We start from the raw sequence: 22,276 nt of genomic DNA, 5'->3' as shown, positions 1-22,276 counted from the left end.
CGTCGTATATTTTGACTGAGTTCCTCATTTATACTAAGTTTGAGTAATTTTACTTCATTTATAACTGAGATGTCACGTTGTTTTCTTTTCTTGAAAATTACTTATACATATATGTAGGTGGACGTGATTATTGACCGATTTTCAGTTTTCAATACCAACCTACCTCGGCCAAAGCGTAATATGTGAACCAACTTTCAATGAGATATATTAATTTTTGCTCGAGTTATATTGCGGCTGGACGGTGAAACATGGCTAAATCGACTCCTTTCACCATTCTGAGGCTTTTGGTATATACAGAGTACATATGAATATGTCAATATCCGTCACGATTCCTTTATTATGTTACAATTATACGAGTATAAACACAATTATAATGCACAATTAAATGCATTATTTTATTTTTTTATTTTTTCAGATTAAATAGTCGAAACATTTGTCAGATTTGAAATTCAGACAGATGCATTAAAGGGCTAACCTGGTGTTTACGGTAAACCACTCAAGATTCTACTGCTTTTGTTAAGCAAATGCATACGTACTAAATACGTAGATATGAAATAATATAATTTGATTGTTTCCAATTCAGTTGATTAATTTACTCTCACTCGTTTACCAAGCGAGCTTTTAAGCCGGCTGCTAAAAATGAGATTACGAACTCTATGATTTTTATCTTTTTCTTTTTAGCCTTGATCATTAATAAGCATTTTGTGATAAATACGCACTAAAACAAGAATTTACTCATAATAAAGGTTTTTAATGTTTAAGCATGCCGAACTGTTAAAGGCCGTCATATTAAGGACGGTTACATTTTTTTCTAAAGAGGGTTATTCTATAGTATCCAGTTATACAGCCACAGAGTACCTACAATATATTTACTGAAATACAATACTTTGTGATACATAACAAAAAAATTATTCAGTCGCATTTAAGATTTCAATGTGAACGGTTGCGAAATAAAGGATTTACCTGGGTTAAAAAACAACTACGAGTATTCCACATAAAGGATAATTGACCAGCATCATGGTGCTTATCGAACTAGGGCTGGTGTCCTTGCTACTCGGCTATATATTCTACAGATGGGCCACACTCAAATACAATACATTTAAGGAGCGTGGAGTCTCATACGAAAAGCCATATCCACTGTTAGGCAACGCGGGGGCTGTAGTTTTGAACAAGGAAAGCTTCAACAAGACTTGCTGAAATTCTATAAACGAAATAGGGATCAGTGAGTCTAATATTTATTTATTTGTTATTTGAATTGATGCATTCTTACAGACTATTTTAAGCTAATGTACAATAGTTTAGTATGATAATTACTAAGAAAAGAACGATTTGAGACGGTTGACTAAGACGCCATATGGCCCTATAAAATCAGCAGCATTCAGCCCGTACTTGGTTCTCCAGAAGCCAATTTTTTTAATTTCTTCAACGTATTGCAAGAGTGAGCCGGCAACACGAAGTATGCAAAGAATTGGTAGCTTTATCAAATTTTATGTGAACCAGTTGCTTATGCTTAGTGACAAACGATTTAAATAAGTAAGTCGGATTGCAACTTTTCAGAGTCATGAGCACTGTTAAGGGCCGCGAATATTTTAAGACCATCAGCATACGAGTACAGGCATGAACCAATACCATCAGTAAAGAGAATAAAAAGGGGGGGTCTTTGCGGGATACCAGAGAACGCAATAAATGTACGGGATATCGCTTTATCAACAGCTACAATGCAGTGTCTATTCGACAAGTATGTCCCGGGGAACGGCAAAAACGTGGAGTGTACTATTGTACCCATTGACGCAAGCACAAAACGCACAAGAGTAATCGGTGGGATACTTTGTCAAATGCTTTCGTGTAAATTGTATAAACTTGAGATTGCTCTGGAAAGCAGAAATGCAGTAATCAATGAAAATAGTCAAGTTAGTGACCGTGGAGCGACTTGCAACGAAACCATGCTGTTTGGTAGATATTAGGACTTACACAGCAAAGTATAACTTATCTTGCACAGTTTTGCCAAAAAGTCTTGATACGGACGTGAGCTTCGAAATCAGCCTGTAATTGCGAATATCGTTTTTTTTTCACCCTTAAATATAGGGGTAACGGATGTCCATTTCCAGTCATCAACAAAGATACCAGAGGACAAAGTTTTATTAAATATAATTGTAAGAGGCTCAGCAAGACACAAACAGTTCTTCAGCAAATTAGCCGAGGGACCATCCGAGTCAGTTTTAGATGTGGGCTTGAGCTTCCTAATACCATTAACCACATCAGTAATAGATAGGCACAATGACCTAAAATAAAGAAAGGAAAATCGATTAGTGGGAAAACTAGAATTCAAGTCCAAGACGAATTCAAAATTAGAGAAAAAAATGTTAGCAAATAAATTTGTAGAATCTATGGCAGAATTTACAAAATTTATATATATATATAATTGGCGCGTATACCCTTTTTGGGTGTTTAGTCCAGGCCCTCCTTCTCTTGTGGTGTGCGTCTTGATGTAGTCCCACAAATGGAGGGACTTCGAATGGGAAGCTTTTTCAAGGCAGAAATACACTCGGAGGTTTGCCATTGCTTGCCGCTATTAGAAAACACTTTTTTTCATTTTGGTGTTTCACCGAGATTCGAACCTACGACATCGTCGAATAAGTCTTTTTTGATTTGATGAATAGTCAAAAGGACTTCGCGTTCGAAATAATATTGCTTTCAAAATTCAAGATTTAGTTTCGGTTAAATGCCTTTATAATTCCTAAATAATAAAAGCCGCCGAGTATCTAAGTGGGTACCAACTCAAGTGACATAAATTAAAATCATCGAGGACACAAAGATGACTGTCACCTGCGATGCTGATGCTAATGACACAACAAAATATGTTAGACTTAACAGATGGCGGCGTTAATCGTGATTATCGGCGGAGTTAATTCTGATTAAAATTCTAGTGTGACAAACGGTTGTCACGCAGATTAGTGAACAGCTGATTTGCTTACTGGATAGTTTTGTCAGTAAAAGATGGACTACAGGCAATAAATACGGGTGCCTTTATATAATAGTAAGAAATAATTATTTATTTAAAAAAGAGCTCAATTTCTCAAACTGCTTCGAAATATCAACACAATTAATGTAATTTCGAAGGTGTTGGTGCAAAATAGCATTGCATCCAGTCTTTCATGTTCTTCTCTTTAACAGTTTAATTAATTTTCCCTCACAATAGATATTAAGCGCAATAAAATTTAAGCGCAAAGATTATAGATTTATTATATTTAAGAACCATTTATACTTATAAGCCCATAGAGGGTTAATTAATACTTGTTAATTTTGGTTTTTGTTTTTATTTTGTGTTTTAGTGATATCGTGGGTTTCTATAATTTCCGGTCGCCTATGTTCGTGGTACAGAATCCAGAGTATATTAAGAAAATTACTGTTAAGGATTTTGACTTCTTCGTAAACCACACCCCGCTTTTTAGTGTTGATGATGACCCTCTCATAAATGGCATGTTGACTGTAATGAAAGATCAACGTTGGAAAAATATGCGCAACACTCTGTCGCCAATTTTCACCGCCGCCAAGATGCGCGCCATGTTTACTTTGATGAATGAGTGTTTCAATGAGAGCTTGGAACGGCTACACGAGAAAACTAAAGGTGGCAAAAGTCATGATATTGAACTCAAAGGATGGTTCACACGTCTGTCGAATGATATCATCGCTTCAACTGCATTTGGACTCAAGGTCAATTCGTATGTGGATCCGAATAACGAGTTTTACTCGATTGGCCAATCGATCTCTAATTTCCGCGGCACGCAAATGATCAAGTTTTTCATCTCTACTACTATGCCAATAATTCAAAAAGTATTCTTTACATAAACTAAAATAAACTATAGTATTTAAAAATTTTATTTAAAACATTTCAGCTTTTAGGATATAATATATTCGACAAGGACAAAACCGATTACTTCAAACGACTCGTTATAGACACAATGAAATATCGCCAAGAACATAAAGTTCACAGGCCGGATATGATCCAACTAATGATCGAAGCTAAACAGGAGTCTGATCAAAACTGGTCCGATGATGACATTGTAGCTCAGTGCTTCATTTTCTTTTTCGCTGCATTCGAAAACAATGCGAACTTCACGTCGGTGATATGCCATGAACTGATGGAAAATCCTGATGTGCAGCAGCGTTTGTACGAAGAGGCGATGGAAGTACGTGCGGAACTCAATGGAAACCCATTAACCTATGAGACTGTGATGAAAATGAAATATATGGATATGGTCACATCGGAAGCATTACGCAAATGGAGCCTTGCCGGAATGATAGATCGTTTATGTTCGAAGGATTATGACCTCACGGACAACGAAGGAAATTTGGTATTTAAATTTAAGGCCGGCGATTATATCTGGTTTCCCATTGTTGGAATGCATAATGACGAAAGATACTTTGAGGACCCCGACTTATTTAATCCTGAACGTTTCAGTGATGTAAACAAAGATAGTATAAAACCGTTTACATATTTGCCTTTCGGTGTGGGGCCTCGTATGTGCATAGGTGGGTAACGCAGATTTATCGATTTTTTCTCTATACAAATTCATATAATATTTTAATTGCATCTACGAATTAGGTAATCGATACGCACTCATGCAAGCAAAGGCCATGCTGTACTACACGATTTTGGACTTCAAGTTCGAGCGTTCCCCAAATACTGTTGAAAACATAATGGATGACGTACGCGGGTTCCAAATGAACCCTATTGGAGGATTCTGGGTGCGTCTTGAGCCACGGAAATAGTATTGGAAAAATATTTTTTTTAATGAAATATATGTAATCGCATCTGTTATATCTGTTATTAACACCCAATCAATGTAAAGCACGTCTAAAGATATTCACAATACTCGGCTATAAATGCCATCGGTACCTAAATTTTTTGGTTTCCCATTTGTTTCTTTTGAGGACCAACATAAAGATGCACGTACAGAATGGCGAAGGGAAGGATGTGGGTGCCAATAATATACACATACACACGCACTTGGTTGATTTACAAAAATATGATGAATTAGTTGATTTATTTATAAATATGATTTCGAAACTTATGGTCAAAGCTGTGGTCTCAGTTATTGATCATTTACGAATTCAGAATCTTTCCAAGCCTGGCAAACTTTTCCCGAGTGTCAAAAACTGTCGTATAAATACTAGCATTAGTTCTGCCTTTTCGAAGCTGGGTAATGAAGCGAAGCGAATAGGGACAAGACGAAATATCTCCGGCCATCAAACAATATGTCACCGCCCTCGCGTATCGGCACTGTGAGCAGTGATAGTTTTGACATAAAAGAACCAGCATTAACACCCATAGTACAAATTTGATTAGAAAATACTGACTTGAGACAATACTTTGTGTAAATTACTGCCTTGTATGAAATATACGCCCTGAATTCAATAAAGGTGTAATGCTACTTACATTTCGAACTGATCAGTCAAATTATTAACAAAAATCTTAAATTTACTCAAAGGTTTATCGGAAAATATTTAAATTTTTGGAGTGTTACATACAAACATACATACACATACATATATAACGTTACATAAATAAATATATATATGTATAGTATGTAGGTATACATATATGGTGGCTATGATGATTGGGGTATCTACACAGAATGGACGACAACAGGATGACGAAAAAAGCTGTCAAATCTTATTTGATGGACAGTAGAACACGCGGAAGACCCGCAAAAAGATGGATTGATGATATCCAGTGAACGGAGACGTATGGAGAGATATTGTAAAGGAAGCACTGGCTCACCCCGAGCTGTAATTTCCATTATGAATATGGTGATGATATATTTCCGATTGCAAAACCAGGAGAAATTTTCGTTACTTTCGTTCAAATACTATGTTATGAGACTTTCTCATACATTCATACACTCTGACACATTCTTTTGTTTCGTATTTTGCGAAACGCAATACTTCTAAAAGCTCCTAAACAATTCATTAATTATGAGTGTGTGATGCACATTTTACAAATATATGAAAAGCTCTCACATTGATAAAAAACAAGCTTTCGTTCTCGCCCACTTGCACGAGCCATTGTGAAGATCTAAACTCGTTTATCGCTTACAAACATATGCAAATACACTTGAAAAAATAGCTGTAGAGTTTGGGTTCTATCGAATAAAAATAAGGCGTGTCCCCAGCCCTTAGAATTGAAAAATAGATAAACAATCACATGAAAAATTATATTTGTTTTTCCAAAACAAGAAAATTGTACCCAGTGGTTAATTAGCAAAGAATCTTATGGTTTTATTTTAATATAATCAATAAATATTTATTTAACAATTTTACACGGCTTTTACTTCAATTCATTCCAAACTATTAGAAGCAAGAAATGAAGCGGACGGAACGGATTTTTTATGCGCACAAATCAGTAAAATTTAAATTGCGCGAGGGTGTAATAAATATTATAATATATACGAGTATAGAAATATGCTTTCATTCATCATTGTCTATGATTTTTTTAGTTCAAATAATTAACAGCCGGCCCAAATTACATTTTACTAAAGTCTATACGGGCATATATAAGTAAAGTTTGCTTCAATCCGAACATAGGCAATTTGGTGGTTTTTATTCGATCTCAAAAATACTTCTGTCGATTTTAAATGAGGCAATAATAATAATAATTATTATAATTTGAGTGAGCTCGGCCTACGATTTGTGGTGTTTATTTTGATATTTTTCCACAAAATGAAGGCATCTACAGTTTTATAGCCGAAACATTTGTCAAATTTGAAATGTAGAGAGAGGCATCAAAGGGTTAACCTGGTGTTTACGGGAGACCACTTAAGATTCTACTGCTTTTGTTAAACATATGCGCGCATACCATGATGCAAAGAATAATGAGATGGCGCCCATCGTGGTCCCGTTACTTTGCGCTCAGCGAATTTGACAACTAGTTACGTGATTTTAGCTCCAGTATGGCCAGATTACCATTTTCGTAACTTGATTTAGCATTTTTTTTTTGTTATTTTATTATTTTTTGTCTCGGAGTTTTAGTTCTTTCTTCATGACATTTTTCTAGCTGTTCTAATTAAAATGTCATGTTTATAATTTTGTAAAATATACATTTTTTAATATTGTAATTATTTAAATAATTCACTCAGTTTTATTTAGCTTTACTTTTTTTTAACATCTGGTGGCATTGCCCGCGATTGCCGGTATTGTTGGTGTTCTTCTGTTTTCGGCAGTCAAATCTCTCTCTGGCTACTGCAGAGTTGCCTAGCTTTGGATATAAAAACGCACTAAATGCCCATTTAAAGAAAATAAAACACGAAATTTTATTGTGTTAAGTAAGAACTTTGTATGCGTGACAAATTGTCTGTAGAATGTGCGTTTTTTTTAAATAAATGTGTTATGCTTATGTACAATTTAATTTATGAGTTTTTTTTGTTAATCGAAATTCTTTTGTTAAGGGAACGACTTTTTTGCTATATTTGAAGTTATGTAACTAGATAAGGTACTCTTTTTGTAAAAATGTCAGTATGGTTTCTTTAGTATTTTCTGGTATTTTGTTGCTTATTTTTACAATGAATACACCTCTTGATGCTCTATGTCTCACTAAGGATTGATGACCGGAAGAAACGATTACACCTCTATGGTTTCAATTCGCATTCAATAAATTCAAAGGCTTTTTAAAATGTGTAAAAAGGTTTTCAGTCTTAAGAAGAGTTGAGAGAGGGGCATTTAATATTTTTGCATAGCCTTAAATGGAGACAAAAATTAAATCTGCACTTTCAAATTATCAAATTTTATAAGAGTAAAAAAATTTTCATTAGCACTAAAATCTTCTCAGAGTGGCCTTTTATAATAATACCGTTTTTTTTCAACCTAAAGTCTCGGTAGCCTTAAATTAAAAACAAAAAGACACAAACACCAAACTTAAAAATTGTCGCATTTTCGGTATAAAAAAGCACTAAATTTATTGCGAAGAGCAAATGGTTGGCAATACTGCACAACTCTGCAAACGTGACGTCACGTACGATCTGATGGGCGCAATCTTCTTTCTATCATTCTTGCGCGCATACTTAGTACATAGATATGAAATAATATGTTTTGTTTGTTTCCAATTCAGTTGATTAATTTACTCTCACTCTTTACCAAATGAGCTTTTCAACCGGCTGCAAAAAATGAGTACAATATATTACCGAAATACTTTGTGATACTTATCAAAAAAAGTATTCAGTCGCATTTAAGCTTTCAATGTGAACGGTTGTGAAATAAAGGATTTACTTGTGCTAAATAACAACTATTCCACTCATAAAGGATACTTGACCAGCATCATGGTGTTTATCGAACTAGTGCTGGTGTCCTTGCTACTCGGCTATATATTCTACAGATGGGCCACACTCAAATACAATACATTTAAGGAGCGTGGAATTCCATACGAAAATCCATATCCACTAGTGGGCAACGCGGGGGCTGTGGTATTGAACAAGGAAAGCTTCAACAAGACTTTGCTAAAATTTTGTAAACGAAACAGAGATCAGTGAGTTTTTCGATATTAATTACATGATAATATTTACAACGTTACATTGTTAAAGTGCAAATGCGAGCATTAAAAGCATGTGAATTTATGTTAGGGTATTCTAAAAAGTGTGACACATTAGTATTTTTGGATTTTCTCAGAGCAGTTTTGAAGAACTTATAAGAAAACTATTCCACGCCGAATTCTAATTATATGTCAACTGTGGATATGCAAAAAAAATTAATGAAAACCGTCTTTTCAATAGCTTCATAGCACTTGCCCCGCCTTTGACAATAGCAAACACAACTTGAGGTGGCACAAAACTTGAGTGCATTCAATTTGCATTCATCAGCAGATGTTTCACCGAAATGTTTATTTTTTATTCAGAAGTTTTAGGAACAATTTAGGCACGCAGTTTCATAGCCCACTAAACTTTAGTATAATGTGCAGTTTGAAGTTCTTAAAAAATCTCGTTGATTTTTTATAATTTCTTTCTCTGACAGTGTTACAGATTTTCTCCATATAAAAAAAACAAATCACGCACTCGTTTTGTAAAGAAACTGCGCAAAGCCATAAATCATTCATATATTTGTTTACACTACAAAGAAACAGAACATTTTAAAACTAAAAGCAAATATTTTTTTTTTTTTTTTTTTTTTGTTTTCAATAAGACAGCGTTTACCACCTCTAAAAGCATATCAAAGAAGTGCTTTAGTTCGTCGGACAGGTTGTTGTACAAGATTTTGTACAAACTTATTGGATACCTTCCGCTTTTATCGACAATTGTGTCTTTGTAAAAAATCCGATAAATGCGAGAATTCCACAATGGCAAGTAAAGCGAATTTAGGGAGTGGATGAGAGCTGAAATACTATACGATTTTGATTCAAAAACCCGATGCATGAAAGTACCAGCGGCAACAAATACGATAAGCTTGACAATGCACCCAAATGTTCTTTCAGAGTGCGATAAGCTGATGTTTTTGTAACGTTTAATACTAATTCCTTAACTTAAGTGAAGATTTTGACTGTTCATAGATGAATCACTCACTGTGAATTATTTGCTGCCCAATAGCGTAAGCAATCAATAGTTCGGTAACAGTTTTACTAAGAGAAAAACTTTTTTTTAATTTTCACAGTGGTTTAGTAAAAGGTCTGCTCATTAGATATTCCTATAGATAGATAGATAAATAAATTAATTTATATTTCACAAACACTCCTACGAAACTATTTACAATGCCTTTAAAAGTCGTCTGCCGGAAAAAAGAGGTAGATATAATATTTATTTACAAAACTTTTCCTCTACGAGTATAATAAATTGTATGTACTTTAAACACCAGTACTAAAATTGATTAATTTTTTCCAATGAAAATCATTTACACCATTTAGGATATCAACTATTTCGGTATTACTAAGGACGGTCTTCGGGCTTCGGGCATCGTCCAAGAAAGTGTTGGATTGTTTCCTTCTCGTTTAAGTTGGTTAAAGAGCAGTTTTTATTGTGAGGTCATTAAGCATAATGCAACTACTTCCGGCTTTAAAAATCCATGACATTTTAAATTCTTCTATGTCATCCTTAAAATAACTTTGACCTACACTATGGTCCAGTTTTTTATATATTCTGTTCGTACTGTTTAATGCTCTTTTCCACATTTTTTGCTTAACACTGCTAATACAATTTAGAAATATTTCTCTTTTTACCTTTACGTCCCATTTTAAATTGCAAACCAATCCTATTTGGCTTAAAACCTTAGCCCAGAAAATTTTAATTTATAAAATTTTTTGTTAAGAGACGTAGGAGCTTCAAGGCTTCATATGCAAAGACTGATTTTTGGATATAATTTAAGTGTAATACAAATGTGTGTAAATGTGACCACACTTGATGCCTGTTTCTAAAGAAATAGCTTAAGTTGGCGAACAGTTTGGGAGCTTGCAATTTTTCTTTATGCGTTGCAGTTGTAATTTGTCAACATTCTCAAACATACAGTATCCCCATCCGTGGGCTGCATAACTTTGGACAGCCCGGCTGACTGATTGAAATATTTTCCATTTCACACCTAATTTTTTTCCTTATTTTAAAAATAAGTTATTCCATGTGAAGTTTAAACTTGACATTGCGGCATTATTGCGTTTTTGTAGATTTTTCTGCAAAATTTTCTTTACCTTCTTTTATAAAAGTATGTGTTTTTTCTATTTGAGCCCACCCAATGTCAAGTGAACCATATATTTGTGAAGTTGTCGTAAATTTTTCTGAAAATTTATTTATGTGTAGGTTTGAGTATATTAGAGCAAATTGGAAACATATTCAATAAAAAAATTCTATAATTTTGAGATGTATTTAAATTGTTTTAATAAATTTAAAATTTGAAAAAAAACTGAAAAAAATTATATTATTTTGCGATTTATTTAAATTTTTTCAATAAAAAAATTAAAAAAAAATTAAAATTTTGAAATTTATTCAATGTTTAAAATTTTAGTATAGGTATGATAGAGTTCTTCAAGTCGAATATCAACATGTATTTAGAATAAAAAATACTTTTTAAAAAAATTTTTTCCAAAATAATTTTTTTTTTAATTTTTGGGAAAAAAATGTTGTCTGCCATTTTTCAAAAACACACTCATCACATGTTTTTCTTATATTGTTGTTTTTTTTTTTTGCTATAATTGCTGACTTCTTGAAATGAAATATCTTCAAATATTTAAGATAAAATATATTAAAAAATATATATATATACTCTTGTGTTCAAAATTCTTGGGATAAATATGTTTTCTGCCATTTTTCAAAAACACACTCATCAGATTTTTAATATTTAATTTTTTCTTATTTAATTTTCTATTTTCATTTTTTTATTGGTAATCGCGCTCAATAATCCTTGAAATTTTCATGGTAGGACTCCCATAGCCTTCGAGTTATATTCAAATACGTGCAGGGAACCAGTGGAAAAGCGATATCACGGGGTTTGCTTTTTGGGAAATTATTGATGTTTGAAAGGTTGGTGTGATTATTGACGAAAAACAAATCGAAACAATCGGTTGAAATTTTACGTGTGAGGCGCAGTTGGCAAGCCGATCGAGAACTGACAAAAATTTGTGTCAACTTGCAATCGGTCGCGTGTGTGCGGCGAAGTTAACTATTTTTCCACATTCATTATTTGAGGAACTCATATACTCGTATTTGCTCAAAAGCTAGCCATCATTACGGAAAAATAAGAGCGATGAATACAAGACAGAGATGTAAAATTAAGAAATTTTATTTAGAAAAAGTGTTATCAGAAAAATATAAAGAAGTAGACAAAACCATGAATAAAGAAGGTGTGAAAAAAATCTTCCCTTCACCTTCTTTTCAAGCGCAAATAAATACCATGCATGACAACCACTTTTTTCCGCATTCCACGTTCACTCAGCAACGAACAGCTAAATCGCAAACTAAAATCGTCAACAAACATGTGCGGCAAAATGAGTTTCAACCGATTGCTTCGATTTGTTTTTCGTCTGTGCCCAGCATTAAAAATCATCTTAACAAAACCGAAAGGAAACGTAACGGCTAAAAGCGATTTGAGATTTGTGATTTTTTACTATAATACAGGGTGCGCCATCTTTTATGTCGGTATGAAAACATTGAATAACTTTGAAAAAAAAAATGATTTGTACAAGTGAGGTATTTTTATTTGGTTTGGTTATATACAATTTATTAAAACTATTTTTTGAGTACAATATAATATCAATCAAGTGACCACTTTTATTAGCAATCACAAACTGAGATCTTTTTTCCGTGTTTGTCATCACCTTGTCAAGCATTTCGGGTTTTATAGCGTCGACTTCGGCCCGAATGTTTGCCTTAAGCTGATCAATATTCCGCGGCTTGTTGGCGTAAACCTTACTTTTCAGATAACCTCAAAAAAAGAAGCCCGGGGGGGTTAAGTCAGGTGATCTGTAGGGCCAGTCGATGCCGCCCTTTTTGATACTAGACGTCCCGAGAATTGTCGTTGCGGAATTTCAATTGTTGCATTCGCAGTGTGGCATGGCGCCCCGTCTTGTTGAAACCAGTAACCGTCTAATCCTTTCGCACGCATTTGCGGGCAGACATAATGAGCCAACAATTGCTTGGTCGTTGAGGAACGACATTTTGCCGATCTCCTACTGTCCCGTGCTCGAAAAAATACGACACCAAACGACAAATAGTATTGTCAGACGGTGCCTGTTTGCTGCGATACTTTTTGCGATATGCGCGTTGAGATAGAACAATAGAATGACTATTTTCGATGTATAGCGTCACTATTTCAGCGCGTTGTTTCGGTGTAAAGCGATCCATTAAGTCGATCGGTTAGTGAATGACAAAGTTATCCAGCATTTACATACCGACAAAAAAGATGGCGCACCCTGTATTTCGTTAATTCTGTGTAAGAGACCAATATGAATACAAGAATGATAGAAAGAAGATTGCGCCCATCAGAGCGTACGTGACGTCACGTTTGCTGAGTTGTGCAGTATTGCCAACCATTTGCTCTTCGCAATAAATTTATTGCTTTTTTATACCCAAAATGCAAAAATTGTTACAATAAGTTTCGTGTTTGTTTCTTTTTTTTTAATTTAAAGCTACCGAAACTTTAAGTTAAAAAACAAACTATATTATTAAACAAAAAAAGGTTAAAAGAGGTCACTCTGAGAAGATTTTAGTGCTAATGAAAATTTGTTAAAAATAAATAAATAATTGGCGCGTACACTTCTGTTAGGTGTTTGGCCAAGCTCCTCCTCGTATTTGTGGTATGCGTCTTGATGTTGTTCCACAAAATGGAGGGACCTACAGTTTCAAGCCGACTCCGAACGGCATATATTATATTTTTATGAGGAGCTTTTTTCATGGCAGAAATACACTCCGAGGTTTGCCATTGCCTGCCGAGGGGCGACCGCTATTAGAAAAATGTTTTTATTAATTTTGCTTTCACCGAGATTCGAACCAACGACCTCTCTGTGAATTCCGAATGGGAATCACGCACCAACCCATTCGGCTACGGCGGCCGCCGTTTACTCTTATAAAATTTGATAATTTGAAAGTGCAAATTTAATTTTTGGTCCATTTAAGGTTATGCAAAAATATTAAATGCCCCTCTCTCAACTCTTCTTAAGATTGAAAACCTTTTTACACATTTTAAAAAGCCTTTGAATTTATTGAATGCGAATTAAAACCATAGAGGTGTAATCGTTTCTTCCGGTCATCAATCCTTAGTGAGACATAGGACATTAAGAGTTATATTCATTGTAAAAATAAACAAGAAAATACCAGAAAATACTAAAGAAACCCTACTGACATTTTTACAAAAAGAGTACCTTATCTAGTTACATAACTTCAAATATAGCAAAAAAGTCGTTCCCTTAACAAAAGAATTTCGATTAACAAAAAAAACTCATAAATTAAATTGTACATAAGCATAACACATTTATTTAAAAAAACGCACATTTTAAAGACAATTTGTCACGCATACAAAGGTCTTTAAGTGATTCAATAAAAATTTGTTGGGCTATTTTCTTTGAATGGACATTTTAGTGCGTTTTTATATCCAAAGCTAGGCAACACTGCAGTAGCGAGAGAGAGATTTGACTGCCGAAAACAGAAGAACACCAACAACACCTGCAATCGCGGGCAATGCCACCAGATGTTAAAAAAAAGTAAAGCTAAATAAAACTGAGTGAATTATTTAAATAATTATTAAGAAATATATATTTTACAAAATTATAAACATGACATTTTAATTAGAACAGCTAGAAAAATGCCATGAAGAAAGAACTAAAACTCCGAGACTAAATAACAAAAAACAAAAAAATAAATCAAGTTACGAAAATGGTAATCTGGCCATACTGGAGCTAAAATCACGTAACTAGTTGTCAAATTCGCTGAGCGCAAAGTAACGGGACCACGATAGGCGCCATCTCATTATTCTTTCCATTAAAAATTATTATCAAATATGTAGAGACATATGGTCCGATTCACTTGCTTAGAGGCAATAATTTTTATGTAAGAAAATGGTTATGAAGACTGTACTTTGCTTGAAAATAAACATGCATCAAACTATTATTCCATATAACGGTATTTCGCAGCAACAAATATTCAACCAAATAAGGAAAAATAATAACGAATTTAAAAAATTTTGTCTTTTTATATGTATTATTTAAAGCTTAATAATATAGTTTGTGTTGTCACCTTGTTTATGAATTACGTCGTAAATTCGTTTAGGAATTCTCCAGATAGTCTAATGAAACCACTAGACTAGTCCGTTTTAATGAATCGAATTAAAGCACTTTCTCTTAAAATTGTTGCCCATTCCCATAAGCCTTATGAGCAAACCATCCCCAGAGATTTTCAATAATGTTCATACGGGGTAGCCATGCGAAAGTTTCAATGTTTTGAGACGCAATCCAGGTTTTGACCACACTTAAAGTGTGTACAGATGCATCTTGTTGTAAGATCCAATGAATAGGTCTAAATATTTGACGCATCGCGGGAAAAGATTATTTCAACATAAAACTATCTTCGCGGCTGTGATGTCGTTTCAAGTACCTTTTGTAATTTTTAATGCTTCTGATGTGACGCTTTTAGAATAGTCCTTCGAACGGTGGATTTGCTGGCTGCCATTTCCTTTATTTTTGCTGTAGGAAGATCGGAATTTGATGCAATCCTAAGCATTTTGCGACTTTCCTTCGGAGTCAAAGCCATCACAATTCTGCCTTTGTAGTTCTTACCAAAGGAGCCACCTTGCTTCACATTAAGATCTCCTCCGTTGGGACTTCGACCAATCTTTTGGCCATTGGGCGATTCGATAGTTACTCTGAGGTCAAGATATCTATTTGTTCCTTTTGCGATCTGTTAAACCTTTCTGCTTTCCCATTTTATTAGAATGAAGAATTTTCGACCAAACGCAATAAATCCGTGATCCCGTTTCGCAGCCCATCCGTATATAATGCAGGCTAACTGGGCGCCTCTAAGTGAACCAATAAATCAAGCACAATATTACAAATGCTGAAATTTTTTTGCTGCGATATACCGTTAGTTGGAGTAATATCTTCAGTGAATTATCAGAAACCCTTGTGTTACTAGATCAAATGCGGTTGCTTTAATAACCATTTTCTTCCATAAAAATTATTGCATCTATTCAAGTGAACCGGACAGTACTGTGAATTATATCCTTAACACTGTAAAGAATTTGCATTCACAATATTCTCTTGGTACATATGTATGTACCTATATATGTATATACATACACAAAACGTGTATTTATAAAATTATCATTCATGATTTTTCGGAATGATAGACCTCTTCTTTTTGCCGAACGATAGAAAGTGGCGAATAGATGAAGCAACAGTAATCATAAGGTGCGTTTCATAATCATAAGACACCTTTGGTATACAATTTTTGAACTACCACAAGCTCGCTTTTATTTTCCGGAGTAGCTTTTATTTGGCTTCATTTTAACGGTTATAGACTTAAAGGGGAAGTCTACTGTGACAAGGGAAAAACAGGCTTATTTTCCGGATTTTATTTCTAACAAAATATTGCTCGTACATAAAATCTATTTAAACTCTTATCTTTATTATATATTTAAGTTTTTGAAAAAAAAATTGTAAGTCAAAATATTCAAAATGGCCGCTGTGGCACTTCTGCAAGCGCAGGCCCGCTTTTCTTAGGTGCCTAAACGGTGTACATGAAATCTTACGTTTCGGTGATCTAAAACAAAAAAACAAAATATTGTTATCATATACATAGTATTGACTCTCGTCTGACGTAGGATTATGTCGATAAAAAATTTTGGCGTTGAAAAAAAAAATTCTTGAAATTTTTTTCTTTTTTTTTGCCTAAAATTGATGTTACTATTGTTTATAACAATTTAACAAATAACGATATCAAAAAAATCCTATGTCAGACGAGAGACACTATTACAGAGAATATATAATTAAATTTTTAAGCTGATTCATTTATCAGAACTCGAGATATCGTGTACACCGTATACAAAAACTTAGTTTCGAGAAAAATGCGTTTAAAGTTTCAGTTTTCAGCGTTTAAAGCTTTGGAGCGCTTCGGGAAAAGGTCGAAATTTCAACGAAGAAAAATTTAGCCAGCTGTAACACATAGTGTACCTTATTTAAGAGGGTTCAAAGTATTTTTTAAGCTAATAAAAAAAAAAAATCGATTTTTTGAAAAATTCACAGTAGACTTCCCCCTTAAGACTTCCATCAATTGTTTCTGGTATTTTGTAGAACCGTTATCGTATTCCAAGAAGCTGCACTTTTGCTAGTCTTTTTGGCATTTCATAATGATAAGACACTAGACGAAACTAAGCTTCTGAAGAGATAGAAAGCGCAGATTCTTGTTTTGGATGACTTTAGTTATAATTTTATTCAATTTAACCTAAAACGGAGGGGTTCAATATTATTACAAGAGGAGCGTGGAGAAATTTCGCCTACAAGAATTCAGCCTTGTCTATCAAATTAATTGCAAAAAAACAGGCAGAAATGTTGTGTTATCCGGAATTTTTTACGGAGTCCTGAGAATTACAACATTTTTAAGCCCGTTGAAAGAAAATTATCACTATCAAGTCGAGAACAGCGAGCAATCATAAGAAAAGCTTCTAACTTGACTAAGTCTTGCGCCAACTTGGCCGCTGTTGCTCAAAACAAGGTTTCAAAAACAACAGTTTGGCACACATTATTTGCCTAGACACTTAGACACCAACTGGGACACAATAAGATATTTGGAATATTTTTAATGTTCCCCAATTTCATATTATTTTTTAAAAAGGTTATATTTTCGGGTGAAAAAAATGGAACCTTGATGGATCTGATGATTTTCTAAATTATTGGGGAGATTTTCGCAAGAGCTTCCTCTAATTTTCCAAGCGCAATTTCGTTGTAGGTTCTGTTATGGTTTGGGATGCATTTACATCGAAACTCACTCTTAATATTCAGTTTACATCATGACGAATGAATAGTGGGGACTACAAACACATTTTGGAAAATAGTCTCCCTCCTTTTATTCAGGATAATCGGGAAGGGCCCGGATCTAAACCCAATAGACAACATTTGGGTATATTAGTCAGAAGAGTTTACGCCAACAATCGCCAACTTAACAACACCAACGAGTTTAAAGCGGCAGTTAAGGCAGAATGGCCTTCTCTAGATGTAAATTTACATAAAAAGTTAGTAGAATCGTTGAAAAAAGGTTATTTTGTCTCGCTAAAGCAAATGGTACTTCCATAGAATACTAAAATATTCTAGACGACAGAAAAACATTCCAAAAATATTCTTTTGTTAAACGATCACTTTAATTTTTCACGTTTTTGCTAAACATTTTCTTTATGTATTGAAAAAAAGTTCTAAATTCTGTAATGTAGCAGTTAACTTTTGTTACCTTAATCGATGTGTAAAATTTTTATTTTCCTCTGAAATTTCTAAATTAAAATACTTTGAAAAATTAGGGTGTCTTATGATTATGGAACGCACCTTATCTTGGCTGCCTACGAATAAATTAGTTTGAAAAATAGTGAGTTAGGCCAGTTTTATGAGGTATAACTACACGCGCTGGCGGCGAATCTGCTCGATAACTTTGTTGTTGCTTTCGCATGCTAACTTTTCGTCGAGTTAGACAAGCAGAGAGATAGCAAGCTGATAAGTGTGACAAATTTTGGTAATCAAATTATGCTTTTAGATTTGGAAAACGACCGATAATCACTATTATCTTTCATTTACGTCGCTGCTAGACGCCGACGCCATGGAAAAGTTAGCCATTTAATTAAGCAAGTAATGCATTATTTTCCATAATGAAGGTAGTAAATATAATAGTCGCCCAGATAACGGCAGATTTCAGAAAAATTATGTGAATGTTCTAAAGTTGTAGATTGACGATAGCTCCTCTGTGAATGCGGTACACTTCAAAGAAGCCGTGCCAAATATCTTGGCGATTATTTCTGTGAAGACTTGGAAAATTTGCAAAATGTCTCACTGGAGGGACTAGTTACCTTCTTAATGGGCCCCGGTGGTCTAGAGCTCGAAAATGTAGGGTATTTTCAGGATTTTTTTTTAAATGAAAAGAATGAAACACGATATTTAAATTTTATGTTTTTTATTTAACTTCTTTTAAAAATAATACAAAAATGACAAGCAGACATTTTTTTTAAATTTTAATAATTTTAAAAAGCGCTGAAGTTCACCTTCCCGAAAAATTGGACCTAGGCGGCGTTGTCCATTTAAGCCTTTCTATTTATCGGGAACACAAAAACCAAAAAAAATATTAATCAGTATGACTGTAGCTAAGTCCCGTACTAGAATAAAAGAAAAGAAATGACAAATCGGTTTTTTCAGTTTTTAATAAATAAAAAAATACGAAATAATTGAAATAATAATATGATTCTAGTATGAGCGATAGCCATTGTTGTTGTGAATAACATATTAAAATTTCAGACGAGTGGGTTGAATATTTTTTTTTTTTTTGACAGCACCAGACCGGAAAAAGTAGCTTCGAGAAAAACGAGTTTAAAGTTTGAGGTTCAGGAGCGCGCGGACCGCTTTCTCCCTAGTTAGTGGGCTGTAGAAGCTATAATATTTGGAATTTTCGCGTGAAAATTTCACAGTATACTCTTAAGATACTATACTTTCGAAATATCGAAAAAAACTAAAAAAATCGATTTTTTTTAATTTCTAGACCACCGGGTCCACTGAAAAATATCTAAATGGTTTAAGTATATTAGTTAGGAGGATTTGTTAACTCAGTCCATGGTGTGTTATACGCCGTTAGACAAGTAATTCTGTTTAGATCTCTTGGCAACTCTTAAATATGTTTCGTTATCGAGTAGGTTGTGCATGACTATTATTCAGTTGTTCTCTGATTCGATGCCCACTGTAGATATGAAGTATCAAATGATGAGAAAAGTTTGTTTTAATGGTGGCGCTATCGACAGGCACTGGCAAACCTTCAAATTCATTATTGCCACAAAAAGCTTCCCCTCTCTCTCCTACTCTCTGCTACTCAAAATTTATAAATTGTTGATCCTTCCACGTGAATTGAAGTGCGGCCTATCAACTATCAAACCACTTTTGCGCCAATTTTAAGTACAATGGATGCGGAAGAAAACTTTCTTCTTATATTATATGTAAATGTGGTTGAAATTTAAGTGAATTATGTGAATAGTTTCTTTGAACCTGCAGTATACGAAGAGAGCAGCAACAGAGCGCGCAAAGGTCAAAATAAAGATTGCTATCACTCAAGATCTTTTTTTTTATTTAGTAAAAAATTATTCAAAAACAAAATTGGATGATTAATTTTGCACCACCTTGTACTACAACACTTTGCCGATTTCACTCATGCTTTGCCACGTATTTATGTGTTTGGAATAAGGGAGTATGCTACCTTTTATACTTAGGCATATCCAGCAAATAGTAGGATTTGAAATCAGTGTGACTTGGGAAACCTATTGCGGAGATTTCTTAATGAAAAGGTGGAAAACTATGTTAAATCGTTTCATATGACGCAAATGATATGTTTCTAACAGTTTCCATTTGAACAATGTATTACTTTATTTACAAACACCTAAACAGAGTTTGCAAGTCATACGATTTGCAGAACATTTCTCATTAGGACCAAGAAGCACTTGTCCTGAAGGACAAATTTAGTTTTCTGCAGGTGCAGCTGTTGGTGACATCCAATATATTTATAAATATATGTATTTCAATTTTACAGTTATTGTTTAATTAATTTTCGTTAATTTTGATTTATGTTTGTTGTTTGTATTTTAGTGATATCGTGGGTTTCTATAATTTCCGGTCGCCGATGTTCGTGGTACAGAATCCAGAGTATATTAAGAAAATTACTGTTAAGGATTTTGACTTCTTCGTAAACCACGCCCCCTTTTTTGCTTCTGATGATGACCCTCTCATAAATGGCATATTGACTGTAATGAAAGATCAACGTTGGAAAAATATGCGTCACACTCTGTCTCCAGTTTTCACCGCCGCCAAGATGCGCGCCATGTTTAGTTTGATGAATGAGTGTTTCAATGAGAGCTTGGACCGGCTACGCGAGGAAACTAAAGGTGGCAAAAGCCATGATATTGAGCTCAAAGGATGGTCCACATGTCTGTCGAATGATATCATCGCTTCAACTGCATTTGGACTCAAGGTCAATTCCTATGTGGATCCGAATAACGAGTTTTACTCGATTGGCCAATCGGTCTCTAATTTCCGCGGCACGCAAATGATTAAGCTCTTAATCTCTATTAATATGCCGATAATTCAAAAAGTATGCTTTACATGAACTAAAATAAACTAGAGTATTTTTGGTAAATTTTGCTTAAAAACATTTCAGCTTTTAAGATTTAATATATTCGACAAGGACAAAACCGATTACTTCAAACGACTCGTTATAGACACAATGAAATATCGCCAAGAATACAAAATCCACAGGCCGGATATGATCCAACTATTGATCGAAGCTAAACAGGAGTCTGATCAAAACTGGTCCGATGATGACATTGTAGCTCAGTGCTTCGTTTTCTTTTTCGCTGCATTTGAAAACAATGCGAACTTCACGTCGGTGTTATGCCATGAACTGATGGAAAATCCTGATGTGCAGCAGCGTTTGTACGAAGAGGCGATGGAAGTAAGTGCGGAACTCAATGGAAATCCATTAACCTATGAGACTGTGATGAAAATGAAATATATGGATATGGTCACATCGGAAGCATTGCGCAAATGGAGTCTTGCCGGAATGACAGATCGTTTATGTTCGAAGGATTATGATCTCACGGACAACGATGGAAATCTGATATTTAAATTTAAGGCCGGCGATTATATCTGGCTTCCCATTGTTGGAATGCATAATGATGAAAGATACTTTGAAGACCCCGACTTATTTAATCCTGAACGTTTCAGTGATGTAAACAAAGATAGTATAAAACCGTTTACATATTTGCCTTTCGGTGTGGGGCCTCGTATGTGCATAGGTGGGTAACGCAGATTTATCGATTTTTTCTCTATACAAATTCATATAATATTTTAATTGCATCTACGAATTAGGTAATCGATACGCACTCATGCAAGCCAAGGCCATGCTGTACTACATGATTTTGGACTTCAAGTTCGAGCGTTCCCCAAATACTGTTGAAAACATAATGGATGACTTACGCGGGTTTCAAGTGAATCCTATTGGAGGATTCTGGGTGCGTCTTGTACCACGGAAATAGTGTTGAAAATGTGTTTTTTTATACCATATATGTAAATGCATCTGTTATATCTGTTATTAACATCCAAACAATGTAAAGCACGTCTAAAAATATTCACAACACTCGGCTATAAATGCCATAAGTACTTATATTTTTTGGTTTCCTATTTGTTTCTTTTTCAACAGCAAGACGCACATAAAATTGGAGGGGGAAAGGATGTACGTGCCAATTATACACGCATACATATACACTTGTTTGATTTACAAAAACTAAAATCTTATATATTCATAAATGTGAAAGTTTGTCTCTTTGATTATTTGCTTGTAGTTGATTGATTTAGAAATATGCTTTAGAACCCGTAACTTATGGTCAAAGCTGTTGCCCCATTTATTGACCATATAAGAATTCAGGCTCTTTCCAAACCTGGCAAATTTTTCCCGAGAGTCAAAAACTTTCGTATAAATGCTGGCATTAGTTCTGCCTTTTCGAAGCTGAATAGTGAATCGAAGCGAATAGGGACAAGACGAAGTATCTCCGACCATCAAACAAGAAGTCAGCGCCCTCGCGTATCGTC

The 22,276-nt window shown here is 34.4% G+C and overlaps 1 pseudogene; it reads left to right on the top strand.

Annotated features, from left to right (window-relative positions):
• Positions 1-902: 902 nt before the first annotated feature.
• Positions 903-22,001, top strand: LOC128867013 (uncharacterized; annotated as a pseudogene).
• Positions 22,002-22,276: the final 275 nt, after the last annotated feature.

The sequence above is a fragment of the Anastrepha ludens genome, chromosome 6, assembly GCF_028408465.1.
Source record: "Anastrepha ludens isolate Willacy chromosome 6, idAnaLude1.1, whole genome shotgun sequence".
In the NCBI taxonomy this organism is placed as follows: Eukaryota; Metazoa; Arthropoda; class Insecta; order Diptera; family Tephritidae; genus Anastrepha; species Anastrepha ludens.
This window is presented reverse-complemented; position numbering and strand designations above follow the sequence as displayed.